The sequence below is a fragment of the Strigops habroptila genome, chromosome 1 (assembly GCF_004027225.2).
Source record: "Strigops habroptila isolate Jane chromosome 1, bStrHab1.2.pri, whole genome shotgun sequence".
NCBI lineage: Eukaryota > Metazoa > Chordata > Aves > Psittaciformes > Psittacidae > Strigops > Strigops habroptila.
Window position 1 is genome coordinate 147,610,514 of NC_044277.2, and position 15,789 is coordinate 147,626,302.

The window sequence follows — 15,789 nt, forward strand, 5'->3', positions numbered from 1 at the left end:
AGGCATAGCAGGATCTGTATCACCTATCAGACAACTGAAGCGATCTGGATGAACCGTCTTGTTCCAGTAGCAAGATAGATTAAAGGCAAAAAAAACAAGGAGGAGAACCAGACGGAATATCACTTAGACAGCATAACGGTGCCCATCAACAAGTCAGACCCCACTGACTATAGTTCTTCCCCAGAGCACCTGGCTGGCATATAAGTCTTCCTGTTAGTCACAAGATGGGGCAGGAGCCAGTGGTCCTGCTAGGCCAGTGCCCAAGGAACCTTTGCAGGCTGGAAGAAGACAGGCTGCGCTGCCTTCTCAGTTCTGCCTCCAGCTTGCTGAGCGAGAGCTTTTCCACTCTGAAAGCCACCTGGTTCTCTCTATCTCTTTTTAGTGATCTGCAGTTGCTCCCATTTTGTTCTTAAGGATGCACTTTAAGGGAGGCAACCTGATGCTGGTTCAGAAACTTGCGACAGCCTGCCCTGGCTATTCTGCACCTTGTCCTCCTCCTCTCTGCTTCACAGTACTATGAACCAAGCGTTCAGCTGATACTGAATCAAAACCACAGTGGTGAATAAAGCGCAAGGGGAACAGATACAGCACTTGCCTTCTCAGCATTGAGCCATACAGCCTACCAGCTGGTATAGCATTTTCCTAAAAGCCAAGTACCTTTCCAGCCATTAATTGCATGGTGCTCTACAACTAGTATTCTGAGGCATGCTGTGGTTTTCTTTCCAGGATTTTGATCTTATTTTAGGCTTCTCTGAATTGTAACCTGAATACTGTTGTTATACTATGGATCCAAAGGTCACAAGGGCATGCTACAGTTATGAAAGATTAATGAGATGCTTCATTAACCTTTGTTCTTTTGACTACTTGGAAATATGTCATTTGTGTTATTTTCAAGAAGAAAAAAAAAGTTAGTAAAAGTGTTAGTAAAGGAAGCAATATACTTTGGTGTTATTAAAACACTTCTGTGCCAGAAGTTAGCACTGTTTTCACTTTATCTTCTCTGCTCATACCTTCACTGCATTCTCCTTTCCCTGCTTTCTCCTTTCTCTCCAGGCCTGCTCTCATATCCCTCTGAGAAAATCCCTCTGACCTTCTCAGTGGTGGAGTGGTATCCTGCCAACAGTGGTCTCACCAACAAACCACCCCAAATTGAGATTTTATTGAGGGAGATTTTGTTCTCTCATGACTGGGGTTTTAATCTTCTTTTCTTTCACTTTGTGTCAGTTTTCCAACATCTCCCATGATTTAATGGTGATTTTAGAGGCAACTTTACTGTAGGTAAAAGGAGAAAGGTAACTTCCCATTCATGTAGCTGCTTTATAGCTGCTCTAAAGGAGTATGAAAACAACTCTAAAACACAGATCTAAGAAAGGAAGAGTTTACTTCCTGAGACTCAGTATTCTGTGTGGCAGGACAGTTTAAGGCTGTTAGAGATTTGTTTCTGTGCTTTAGTGAAGAAAACGAGTAAATGAGAATACAAACAACAGTTTTAACTTTAGGCACACAAATATTATCATGTGTTCAGATTTTGCCTTAGATAACTCAATACTTAGTTTTGATTTGGTATTTTTTTAGTCATACTGTACTTTGACTTCTTTATAAGAATGAGAATTCAGTGGATCAAGCACTGTACACAAATTTTTCCCAAAGTGCTTTTTTGAATCTCTTAAATTCCACTGAAGTCCAGTAAGCCTCAGATTCCTGAATCATTCAGGTGTTCTGAAAACTCCTCTAGTTTATTCTCTTTAGGAATTACAGCCCTACTTCCCATAGCTAATAGATTAAAATTACATAGTGAAATAATTGAAATATTTCATGGAGGGGAGAAGTCAAAGACGTATTAAAGGAAAAGCTTACACACATGTCTGAATGCATAATTAAAAGCTAACTTTCATCTCTTCCTGCCCTTATCCCTTTGTTAACACAAAGGTTGAGTGGTTTGTCCAAGCCCACACTTGAAACGGGCAAGAGATGCCAGACTGAGCTCCTGTTGCCAGAGCCCCAGCTGCAGTAATCACAAGCTGGTCCACCTCTTCTCTGTAATCCCTTTATTCTCTGTGTTTAGGAACATGGTGACATTACAGTGTCCACAGCAAGGCTGAGAACTCTGTAACCTTTGCAAAACCGAGAGCTTTGCCTTTTTTGTTTGTCCCCAATTCCCTCATTGGGGTTGTGCCACTAACATACTGTGCTTTTATGAGAGTAGTTCTTTTCCTCCCACAAAAAGACAAGGAAGGAGGAAACACTGGTGAACTGTGACTCCGGAATATTGCTCTGTGCTCTTGATAGAGCGAGATGGGATTTGGAGAATGCTGTGGGACCGTTCCCAAAGGTTCCCTAAACATGACTTCCCACTGGGTGGGTGCTGGGTGTAAATCACACTGTCCTTGAACTTCATTCCTGTAGCAAGCTCCTTGTCCATCCACCCCAATTCAGCTGAATTGTCAGGACCCAGAGATTTTCTTTAAGTTTTAGCTTTTTAATTTGCTTTCAGATGTAGAGGCATCACTAAAGAAAAACTTTTTCTTTCATCACACTTTTCACTAAAGAAAAACAACTCTTAAGGCTGAGGGAGCAGTTTGGTGATACCTAGTTAAACTTGCAAAAGTTACACCAAAGACTGAGTGAAATCCTGGCCTCACTGAAATGAGACAAATGCAGTCGAACTTATTTATAATGGAGCATCAGGCCTTGTGTTACCTTGCCAAGGCCTGCTTGGAAATGCCCATCAATCACCTTTAACTGGTGTGCCTAATCTCCCACTTCAATTCTAGGGCCTTTTTTCATCCTTTTTTGCTGTAAATATACCTTTTTTTCCCCCCTTCTCACACAGGAACTGGGGAAGGTCAAACGTCAGTCCCTCTTTTTATACCGGACAATTTAAAGTCTATAATGTTGAACTCTATATTGAATGCTTGTCTCAGTTCAAGATACTTCTAACTTGGGCTTTTCACAAACTATTATTGATCTCCACTTCCAAAGCAGTAAATCCTTTTGTCTAGTAATTCCATAAATACAATGGAGTTTGAGGGCTTTGAATCTTCATTTGATCAAAAAATACCAAATCTCTCAGATAAATCTGTAGCTTTCAGTGTCAGCTTTGCAGCTATTCAATTGTCTTTTCTTGGACACTAAATCAAATGCCTTGAGTTTATGCTAAATTTTTCCCCTGACACCTGTTTTAAGTATATTGTCCTCAGCTGACTGTCAATTAAATAATAATTTGCATTTATCATTATGAGAAGGAAGTTATCCACTTAATAAATTTAACTAACTCTTTTTCTCCTCTTTTAATTTATGGTCACAGACAGCTATAATTTCAGCAGGATGGAGGGGGTAAAATAATTACCTGAATGCTAGGAATTATTACCCTAAATGCCTTCCTGTAAAGTTCTTTAAAAACTGAATTAGTAAACTCTAATCCCTATTTATTAGAACTATTTATAATAAATCCCATTAGAATCTTCCTTCAAAATACGTGGATTGGATGAAATTAACCTTTTACAGGCACAAAAGGAGGCAGCATTGGCTAATAATTTAGATGCAGGGTCTGAAACTGATTCCTGAGTTCTCCTCTTGGCTCCTTGTGGTTTAGCTGCTCAGCAGTGTGGGAAAAGTAGCTGCTTCAACATGTTTAGTAGGAGTTGGAGCCACTTCTTAAATCTGGTAATGGATGCCTGGCTGCAGCCTGCATGTTTTTACAGGTAATGCAACTGTACAGATACCTGGAGCATGTTCTTCGTTTGCCTCTGTAAGGGCTTAACTGGAAACAACATTACAGAGGTGAACACAGCGGGGTTTTCTGGAGAAATGAACTGTTGTCAGATTCAGAATATATCTCTTTTATTGCCCATCTTTTTTTCATTGGCTACAATAAATGTTCAAAAACATGTAATGCAAAATACCTCCTAAAGATAAGCACAAATCAAAACTCCTGACTCTATTAGGCATTAAAAGCATGGATTCATTAGTGATACTGGGTTTATGACATTTATAATTTTCCCTACTTCTGAGGCCTCATCTGTATTCCATGAAAAAAATACCTTTCTGGTGTCCCACAGAGACAATCTTCTTGCCTGCCTTTCTCTGCTCCATAGTGTCCTAATCTGAAAGATGTAATCTGAGTAAAACTCAGCAGAGCTGTTTTCAGTTTGAATTGGATGTTGAAGTTTGCTGCTTCTATTTCAGACCTGCAGAAAGGTGTTTTGTGCCTGAAAGTCTGTCTCTGTCTTCTTCTATTTGTCCAAATCTCTAACATCCTCTATCTAGCCTTGGCTTCATCATGTATTAGCATATCACAGCTACTGCAGTACTGTCAAAAGAAGACAGTAACGGAAGACTGATTTGAAAAAAATAAAGATGTCCTTGCAGGACCCTAGATTTGCATCATTTCCCATTCTTCAGGATAAAACCATCACTGTTTTGGCTTCATCTAATTCACTGTTGGCCATAAGTTCTTCTCTCTGATATTCTTGCAGTCTCCAAAGACTTTCTTTGAATTTAACAAAGTGGCTCATGGCCAGATAAAATAAGAAGGCCTCAACTACACGTAGCTAAATCAGGACCTTGTTATGGTTTTGCAATTACTTTCCCAGCTGCTTTCAATTTAAAAAGAAAAATCTTCTCCGTTTATCAAAGAATCCCTAATTACTCTTTACCATCCAGTGTTTAATGTTTTCTATACTTTGTATTCAAACAAAAATGTTTTGTGGATGATTTATGTTAGTTATGAATATCTCTGCTGCTTTTTCCATGCCTCCATATTCTCAAATGAGAGATGAATGTAACCAACTGAAATAATTTCATCACAAGCAATACAGCCAGTGGTTATTAAATAGTGGTCTGTCATTTGCATTGGCTTTGTTGCATCTTTAATGGAAAGCTTGATAAGGAAAGCGCATAGGAGCCTATATGAAATGTGGGATAATAGTTCTTTCTTGCAAAGCTTTGCAAATCCCTGCTCTTGATCATAGAGAAACTATTCTACAGTATTTCTGCCATGATGCCATGTTGGGGCTGGCAGAAAACCTGCTGTGCTTTGACTCTTCAGTTTTGCTTGGTGGCTTTGATGCATGCTCACACTAAGACCCCATGCTTTAAGTCACCAATGTATTTTTCAAACTTCAGCCAGTTTGCCTTTGTCTTTTGGACTTTCCTTTCAATGTTAGATGCTGTGAACAGTTCAGGTCTCGCAACTTCAATCTGTCAGCCCTTGAAATTTGCCTTCCTCAAAAATTGTCTTGTCAAGTGTCAGACATACAGAGTTAGAAGTAAACAGAGTTGACAGGACCACTTAACTTTGTTTCTTAGGTGATCATTTTATAATAATACAAGGATGGCATAAGGAGATGCCAGAAACCATTATCCATTTCCTGTCCTGACATGTTTTAGCTAGTTTATATAGGACTAGTTTTACTTCAGAAAAAAGCTTTGTGATGTTTAGTCAGATACTTTTATTGTTTAAGAGGCAGGTTTTCTGTCATCTTCCACTTCACCCCTAATATTTTAGAAACTATTTGCCAATTTCAGCTGCAAATCTTTGTCCCTACAATCTTTGTGAGAGGATTGGTAGGAGAAATTAGATAAGTGTGTGATTTTGCACTGACTGCGAGTCCATGTAGAAGCTATCCATGAATCCATATAAAACAGGCATTTGCTGTTCAGAAACAAAAGTTTTTCTTTTCTCATGCCTATGTTCACTGCTAAGAATAATCTGCCCTCACAGTTAATCTTTTCCAGGTACATGTTATCAAATTGGCTTGTTGTCTCTGTGCAACACACACTCAGTTCTCCTAGCAGTCTGCACTGAACATCTTTCTTTGGTCTTTTATCGCTTTAGTTGCCCCCGTTGGATTCTTTCTGATTTATTTCATATCTTGGATTGAAGCCAGTGCTTTTCCACCACTGCCAACTTGACTTACAAAATAAATCTTGGCATAGCAGAAATGAAGGTAACAGCACCAGAGTGGTGCATACAGCTGCAGACCTGGCCTCGCAGAGTTGATAGAAAATAGTGCTGTTATTACTCCCTCGATTCCTCACTTGGTAATGCTACTGTTTATACATTGCAAAACAGCAGTCGCTTCTTTCTGCAGCAGTAGCTTCACACTTCATGCTTGTCTGGAGTTAACAGGCTCAGGCTGTATTGGGATCCCTTGATTAAGCTTTGGTACGTTGAAACACTTCAGGTGTGCTATGTTGGATCATGGCCCCAGCCTGCACAACAGAGCCTCTCTCTTTCCGCAGTGAAGTGCCTTGAGCGTATGGTTGGTTTGTTCTAGTGCTTGCTGCAGTTTAGCTATCTACTTTGGAGTTTTAGCTGCTCTTCTTAGCATGTCTTAGGCTATTTAGGCCAAACAGCCCAATCTGATTGTCTGTAGTTAGACATTTAAAGGACTAACAAAGCACTAGCCAAGTAGACTGACTTACTTGAATTTTGTCTTCCCTCTATTTCAAATCGGTAGGATTCATAGGCACTTGAGAAGTGTGAACATCACATCATTTTGGGGGCATATAAAGCTTAACACTTAAGTGGTAATATTGTCAGCAAGTGGAATTCAGGAAAACGTAAGCTCCTCAGCTGCATGTCTCAGGTGGGACAGGGAGACAATAGAATCTTAATACAGCTAAAAACATGGCAAACCCATTCCCATGTGTTTGCCATATGTTACACCACACCGCTGTAAAACTCTGGTTTCAGAGACATTGTAAGTCAACTGATTAGTTGTTATCCATCAGCTGAGATAAGTTTGTAGGCATACATTTAGCCTATTCCATCTATGGAACTCACACCTCTCAGACTGCTTCATTGCCTCAGTCAAGGTAAACTAAGCGCTACTAGCAGTTACCACAGCTCAGCTGCTGCGAACTGATCTGTACTGAACCCCAAGTAGCCTCTGTACTGAACCCCAACTTCAGTTTTTATGGTGCTCCTGAAGTACCAGAGGAGGAAAAAACCTTAATTATTTCCCAAGTTGGACTGATTAGACTTCTCCCACATAAATGATAAGTGACCTCTTACTTCCCAAGCTAAGTATTGTTTCCAGAAAGATGGCTCCTGCTGGAGCTTGCAGAGGGAGATAATTCAAATACATCACTCTAAGGTGCAAGTCTGCCAAGCTGGAGTTCAGCAGCAGAAATCTGCTGTCTGACATGGTTGCTGTCTAACACAGTTACTCCTTATATGATGTATTACTCATTGCTGTGTCTAATGTAATGACTGTCTGAACTGCTTCCTTTGTCAAAACTGTCCATACTTATATGTGTATATACATACATACATTTGCAAGGTCCTGTACCTGCGTCAGGGCAGCCCCAAGCACAACTACAGGCTGGGCAGAGAATGGATTGATTGAGAGCAGCCCTGAGGAGAAGGACTTGGGGCTGTTGTTTGAGAAGCTCAACATGACCTGGCAGTGTGCACTTGAGCCCAGAAACCAACGTGTGCTGGGCTGCATCCAAAGGAGCGTGACCAGCAGGTCAAGGGAGGGGATTCTTCCCCATCTGCTCTGCTCTGGTCAAGACCCCCCCTGCAGTCCTGCATCCAGCTCTGGGGGCAACAACACAAGAGAGACGTGGAGCTGTTGGAGTGAGTCCAGAGGAGGCCATGGAGGTGCTGCAAGGGCTGGAGCAGCTCTGCTCTGGAGCCAGGCTGAGAGGGCTGGGCTGGGTCAGCCTGGAGAAGAGAAGGCTCCTTAAGGGGAGACCTTAGAGCAGCTCCAGTGCCTAAAGGGGCTACAAGAAACCTGGAGAGGGGCTTTGGACAAGGGCCTGTAGGGACAGGTCAAGGGGAATGGCTTTAACCTGACAGAGGGGAGACTGAGATGAGATCTTAGGCAGAAATTCTTTAATGTTAGAGTGGTGAGGCGCTGGCACAGAGTGCCCAGAGAAGCTGTGGCTGCCCCATCCCTGGCAGTGTTCAAGGCCAGGTTGGACACAGGGGCTTGGAGCAACCTGCTCTAGTGGAGGGTGTCCCTGCCTATGGCAGGGGGTTGGAACTGGATGATCTTTGAGGTCCCTTCCAACCCAAACCATTCTCTGATTCTGTGAGTTACATATATAAATTTAATGTGTAGCATGCACACACAAAGACTCATTTGTTTTATGGTATATGTGTGGTCTGGGTGGGAAATTTCACTTTTTTCCTTGAAGGAACAAAAGCAGCCTTCCACTACTCCAGATGTTTTGTCTGGAAATGCAAGTGGATGCTTCCCAAGGTCCGCCTTCTCTTAGAAACAGGCTCCTCATCCAGACTGGATCTCTTACAATGGGCCACTGTATGTCACCTCTTGCTGATTCACCGCAGTGCTTCATGGTGAAATAGGCAAGGCAGAAGAACTAGCTTGCAGCTGTAAGAGCATACTAGAGCTACAACTTTCATGTAGCTTAACAAGCACAAATCTTCATTTTCCTGAAACACCCATATGTTTTCCATCTTGCAGGTACTGCTCATAACAACACAGCTTTTTGTATATGAAATGCAAGCCCTGGATAGCACAGAGCTCAGGAGAGCCATAGACTAAGTTTTATGATATAGGATGTGCTTTTCTAGCACAATGTACCTTACAATCTGTGGTCACCTTTTAAGTAAGTAATTAAGCATTACTGTGAAGTATGTAAAAACAATTATACCCATTTAACAGATGCCTGAACAGAAACAATGCAAAGCAGTAGCTGGCAGTCCCCTGGAGAGCCAGAAGACTGGATTCATTTCCGATTGCTGTATCTTAGTGTCTTTCATAACGTAGGATATTCTCTTCCAACTGCAATTTTTACAATTATTCCTCATTAGATCAACTTTAATCTGCAGCATTTGAGCAGATGTTTTAATGCACCTTCATCACCCAACAAGCAAATGCTAGATTAACCTCTTTGTCCTTGGAGACTGTATCTCTGAAACTGCCCCTTTTCCCTCAGGCAGTGGCTGCAGGAGCCTCCTGGTGACAATGCAGGGCAGAATGCCTTACTCATGCTCCGTAAGAGCTCGGTGTTTAGCATCACCACACTGATAAAACGACTTGTCTGCTCTGGACTGGTGAAGAGGAAGCCTTTGAAAAATACTGTATCTAGTGGCAAGTAACTGTTCTATTATCCAAAGTGCCTTGTGGCTAGGCATTTGTCGTGTCTTATTTTGGTCATGGCTCAGATATTTTGTAATGCAGTATGCTGCCTTTCAAGAAGAATCAACCTGGGGTTTTTTTCTTTCCTATTTCTCTAACCTGCATTTTACAATCCAGTTCCACTATAAGCATCTGAAAAAGCCTTTCCTTCTGCTGATAAAACTATTTCATTTTTGGTTTTGTAATCTTGCAGCACAGCTGTTTTAACATCACAGCCATTGTTAGAGGTTTATTTATCCAGAAAAAGAATCATCAGTAATAGTTAGAGCCTCTAACTAGAAGCCATTCTTATTCGCACTACTGTTATACCCTCAGGTCTCTTAAGAGGTATTGCACTGGCCTTCATATTACACACAGATATTACAGACAAACTGTAAGGTGCCATTTACCATTCCTATCCCTGAAGAGCCTTCAACCTTCTTGTTAGTTGCCTGATTCCTATGCTTATTACCTTTTCTATTTTTCCCTCTCATCCATATGCAGTTTATTCTTTTTTCTATTTAGCTATTTTTACTCATAGGATTCATCCCTACTGTGCTAGTGTGTGAAAACAGCAGTTATGTTATTCTGGCACTGTACAAATGTCACAGTCCCAACCTGAAGTACTCACAGTTTAACATAAAGGCTTGCTGCTGGGGTGGGTTTATTTAAAGAGGGAATTGTGCCTGAATATGAATTGAAGACAGCAGAGCTAGGCTAGTTTTGTATTAGTTTCACTGTGAAAACAAACTTTCACACTCAGTCCTAACACCTCTTTTATTTACTTTCTCTTTATAGCCATGTAATTCCATATACTTTGAGAAAATGAATTATGTCCCACACTAGCATTAACAATAAGAGAACTAAACGCAAACAACACATTATACAGGTAAACACCACAGGATATGGCCATTAGAGGATACACTAGAATGCAAATTGTATGCTTCAGATGCTGAAAAAGATTGTAAGGTGTTTGGGGGTATGTTTGGTGGCTTTTTTTATTCCCCTCAATTTAGTCCAAAGTACCTAAGATGCTTGGTAGGTCTGTTACTCTAAGATAGATTAGGCGATGCAATTACTTTAGTAGAGGGAAACACTTGCCTGAAACTATACGGAAGTCAATTTTATACAATTGAATTTGGATTTCAAAACCAGTCTCCTACACAGAGAGCATAAACATCCTCCCTGTCATCTAGGTGGAGGCAGCTAAATGAGGCTCCTAATTCACACCGGGGGGTAGGAAGCATGCTGGAACAGGGACCTGCTGCTGCAGCCTCTGTCTCTGCAAGAAGTTGTCCCACGAACCTGGGAAAATGGTGCAAACCTTTTACGGTTACTACTGCAGGGTTTGTTAATGGCTCCACTGATAATTGTAACAGGGGCTAATAAAAGCTGGCTTTGGCTTTGCCTCCTAATTCCCAGATTTTGATTTTATTTTGCTCTTGTTCTTTTATTATTCTTTCCCCTTCTCTGAGTTGGGGTTGAGGTGGGGTTTTTTTGTTTGTTTTGTTTGTTTCTTTCTTTTTTCTTCTTTTATGGTCCTCATCAAGCAGCTGTTCCTAGTGTGGGCTCCTGATCACTGCTGCTTCTCATTTGCCATAGTCCCTCCAGGACTCTCATGTCATCAACACCTGCTTCTTATTCTTTCGAGTGGTGACTAAAAGGCACATTAACCACATCCTTCCATGTCATCCACAGAACAAAACTGCCTATTGCCAAGGCAAACAAAAAAACCTAAGGCTCTGTGTTATCTTTCTCTTTGCTTGTCTCTCTTCTTTTCGTCTCTTTTTTTTCCCTTTTTTTCTGCCCTTCCATCACAGGAGGGTAGAATTCCTGGCCCTTTTTCCAGATTAGCTGTTACTAATAATGCTTTCCTTTGCCAACACATTAGCCGCTAACCCATCATCAAGTTAACAGCATTCTTAGTACCTGCTTCTTTCTTAAGTACGTGCAAGTTTTGTGCTCCAAAACTGAATGTAAGTTTAACTTTTTGGTCCTTGATTATCTTTTCTCCTTCTTTGCTGAAATGAAGAGAAATTAACCTTTCCTCTGATTTTGCCAATAATTCCAGCCTGGATTCTCAACTCTATAAAGCTGTGTTCTAGTTTGCGAGCTAAATTTAAGTCTTACAACTCACACTGCATTAGTTCTCTTTCTAAGAATAATTTTAGTATGTGTAAGAAAGTCTTTACTAATGTTATTGTTATTACTGTAGTTGCTGGAATGTTTGTTATTCTAGATATAAAATACATTATTGAGACTGGGTTCGCTCCCAAAGAAGTTTATTTTGGTAGAGCTTTTCTGTGTGGGCAGGCAGTAAGGAGGACAGAGTTTTTTATGGGTTTGGAAAGCTTTGATAAGATGTTTAAAGAACCTCATGGAAGACAATACTAAATCTAAATCCCTCTATTTCTAATAGATAGAAAATGCAATTAACCATCTTTCCCTGGAGTGGTAATATAGCAGGCTCCAGCAGGTGTGTTACTATTGCAATATCAAAATAAAAAGTCTAGTCAGCCTTTCGCTGTAAAAGTAAGTGAAATGAAGAGCAGATGCTGTAATAACCATTAATTTACATTCACCACCTATATTTGTTATAAAAGGACACTGGAAAAACAAGTTATTTTTGGCTCTTCCATGCAATATCACAAGAAAGCTACTGTAATGTGTTTAGCAGTGCAATGAATACATATTGGCCAAATTTATCTCTACTATAACCCTGCAGAAATGCAGAATGAATTTAGTCCTAAATTCCATTTTGTGGAAGGGAGGATAAAATTAGAGGAGTTTATTGAACATCACCTGAAGTTTTACCAGATCTAGTACTGAACTAACTTTAAAAAACTTCACAAGGAAAATAGAACAATATGCAGGCACTACCTAAATTTTACTGTTCAGAATCTATGTTAATCAGTTCCTGTTAGAAACAGATTTTAATGAGTTGTATGTAACCTATATCCAGAGGAACTCAAAAGGAAAGTAGCATTTCTTGGGTGATGATTTCTATAAGACTTCTGTGCTTTGTCCTGTGGTCTTTGTACTGGTTTAACAATACAGCATGTTCCTGCATGAGCCACAGGTAGGCAAGGACACATGGCTACTGGGTGAAAGGGCCAACAGTACCTTAGATTGTGCAGTACCTTTCAATTAGGGATGTTTTGCTGCAGTTCCCTTTCAACGGGGGGTGAATTGCTGCATTTACAGTTAAATGAACTTTGCCCTAGGTCAGTTTAAGCATGCTATTTTTGAATTTTGAGAGGTGAAAGCAGGAAGCTCAACCAGCCTTTTTGGTTTTATAGAATGGTTGAAAGTCAAAGCATAGCGTTCAACTCCTGAAATATTTTGTCCTTAAACAAATAGTACCTGTGTCACCTCTGTCTTTGCTGTAATATTTGACAGCCGTTTCTACTAATGGCAAAGTATAAAAACGAGTGAAATAATTTCAAAATGATTCCTGGTTTTATTTTTTTTTAATGAAATACTGGTATTAAACCAGAGTTTTGACTTCTCTGCAAAGTTGTCTTTTTATATTGAGGCTACAATCTAGCAGATTGCTGTTCTAATAAAATCAAGACATAAGTCCTTTTCCCTCTGATTGTTACTCATGCAGGTGGGTGCTTATGATATTTTGCCTATATTTGCCTGTATTACAAATCAGATTTTTTGGAAAGCCCTATTATATATCTGCCTCAGTTTTGAATGGAACCTTGATTAATGTCTTTTACTGGTGGCTTGCTAGACCTGTGAAACTCATCAGTGGGAATTGTTTCAGGCTGGCTGTGAAGCCAAGCTTTTGTAGGTTTCTAGCTAAGAGAAAAAAGGCACACACAAAAAATTATCAAAGGTTCACTTTGGTAGAAAAAATTGCTTTTGTGCCATCATTGTTGAAAAGTTTAAAGGTTTTTCTTTTCCCCCTGATTTTTCAGTGAAAACAGTTGAGCAAATTCACCCCAGATTCCTGGTAGATTCAGTTCAAGGTAGGCATTTCTCAGAGAGAAAAAAACACTGTGCTTGAAATCTTTTTTCTAACTGGAAGTGTTACCATTGTGCTGTGTTGCATCCTTATTTTTTTAGTAAAAGAGGCAGTGCTTAAGAGTTTCATGCTGAGCAATTTTGAGCAGGGTGAGATAAGTAGTCAGACAGTGACTTGCAGTGATTCTCCCTCAGCAATCACATACACAGGGAGAGGATGACATCCGTGTGTGCGTCACTTTTCAGTGGCCGCATGTGTTAGCAGGGTTCTGGCTTTAACCCTGACATGGAGGGATATTCACACAAGATGATTGTGGCTATTTTACATTGCCAGTTGCTTTCCCTGGACTCCTTTGGTTGTCAGTGGAAAGCAAATACTTCTCTGGAGGGCAATTCAGAAAAGGAGCCTAATTGAGTTGTGCAGAATTGGTCTCTGGAGAATCTCTACTTCTCTCCATTGACTGTAAAGGGCATGTAAATTTGGGCTTAAAGATAGATAGTGGGAATACTTCCTCTATTTTTCCCCAGCTTCCTCAATAGTTCTGCCCTGACTTTGAAGATCCTGAGTAACTGCATCATGTGATGTTTCTTCTCAAGAGCTGTCAGCACCCAAAGGCACACAAGGGAATGCATTTCACAGGCCAGACTTGAAGGGCCTGGATGCTTAGATCCAGTGGATATAAAAGACATAGGATCCAAAAGTTGAATCTCTATTAACCAACTGGTAATAGACTACAAAGATAATATGGTCACAGAAGCTGTAACAAGAGCGCAGGATTGATCTTGAGCAGCTGCTTGGAGTAGCAAGTGGGGGAAAAACACATGCCATGTTGTGGACAAGTATTTTGTATACAAATTTCTGTCTGGAAAGGAAACTCTAACTTTATTTGCATTGAGCACAAAGCCACAGAATGGTGTTTCCAGGAATATGTCAAAAGTTAAATCCACATCAATAGGTAATGCAGTGTAAAGTGAGCAGATAGGTGGGATGAAAGAATTGGTGTTGAGCATCTCACATCCGCTATGCTGGGTTCAGGGGGTGAGGTTGTGGGGGCAAGGAGGGCTGTTGTTCTTTGGACTAGCTTTAGTCTGGTCCTGTGGACTGGACCACTTGAGTGGCTGGGTGCATTTGGTGCTCTCAGTGTATGTTCCAATGCAGTTTTGTCCTAAAGGAATCCACGAGGTGCATCGTGGGCTGGTACATAGTGATAACTGGGAGATGCATGTAAGAAGTGCTTTCTGGATCCAAATCAAATTACTAATGTAGGCCTACCCAAAGACAGTTTAAAGGAACAGACATTTATTTTAAGCTTCCTGAATGCCCTTTTTATAGCTGAGTACAGTTGCTTGAATATTTTTATCAACCTTGTTAAATTGAAGGAAGTTTCCTTCAGAACACTTCGCTCTAATTTTTCCTTCACCCCCTCTCCCTAATTCAGTGAACTCCTTTGCCTGCCCTTGAGAACATCAGAGGCTGGTACATCACCACCTTACATCCCAATGGTCAGTTGCTGTAGTACAGCATAGGATGAGATGTTACTCCTGGTTTAGCTATATTTTGTATTTCCATTGAGCAGAAATAAGGAAGTACCCAGAGCTGGAAGAAACGTAGCTGACACGCACAGATCTTTCACTGAATAAGGAAAGGAAGAAAGGTGACTATTTGTCATAAAGTATCAAGCTTGCTGTATTGTGGCTCGACCTCTGGAAACAGAATAGTGTTACTGTCTGGTAAGGACTGCAGAGCTTCAGCCAGTGATGAGGTGCTTCATGAACTCTGAACTAAAATCCCAATTCAGGCATGCCTTAGTTACCTTGAAGGGATACCAACAGGCAATCCACACATGGTAGTAGAGAATCCATTTTCTACTTTTGTAATTTTTTTTAATTATACTTTTTTGTCCTTTTCGTTTTTATGTTTTTTCTCCTTTTTTTTTTTGCCTTACATTGACTAATTTTTATCATGAGCTTAGCAAAACTTCAGAGAAAAACTAATGTAGTTGTCTCCACTACTGTCTCCACTACACACTGACGAGCTTAACGATTGTGTCTCCATGTTCAATGTCCCTAGCTATTACAAATCATGAAACAAATAGTACGAGTTAAAATGTTTGTAGTATGTACTCCCTCTCATCCCGTATGTACAGCACCATAGCCTAATGGCATGTGTGCGCTTTAAGCTTCCCATTAGCTTTGTGTATAGCACAAAACAAATATTACCTTATGCTACAGACAGTAGAACATATAAAGGCATCAACTCCACAAGAACTTGGCCAGATTTTCAAGTATGGGTAATTAATGACCTGCCAACCCTGTGGCAGAATTACAACAGCAGCTTTCTCCTTCTGGCCTACTATTGCTATCCCCTGGAGATGCGGCTTTGGAGGAATAATCATCAGCCAATTCCATTCGGGCATTCACCCCTCTCCTGAGATTCACAAAAGGGTGATGAGGTACATGTTTGTGTGCTTTTTAATGTGGCTAGCAGACACTCTATGGTGACCACAAAGAGGATCTGAAAGACAATGAAAAACAACCTAGGTGACTCTGGAAGCAGGAGTGACCTGAAGTGGATGTTTTCAAACTGTGAATTTCCTTTAGAGCTGTTGTGTGTCAGGTATGTTGCACTTTAATCAGGATTTGGAAAGAGTACAAGCAAAAACATAGGTAGGAAAGGGAAGAATGGTTTACTGGCCTCACCTAAAATTCAGAGACCTTG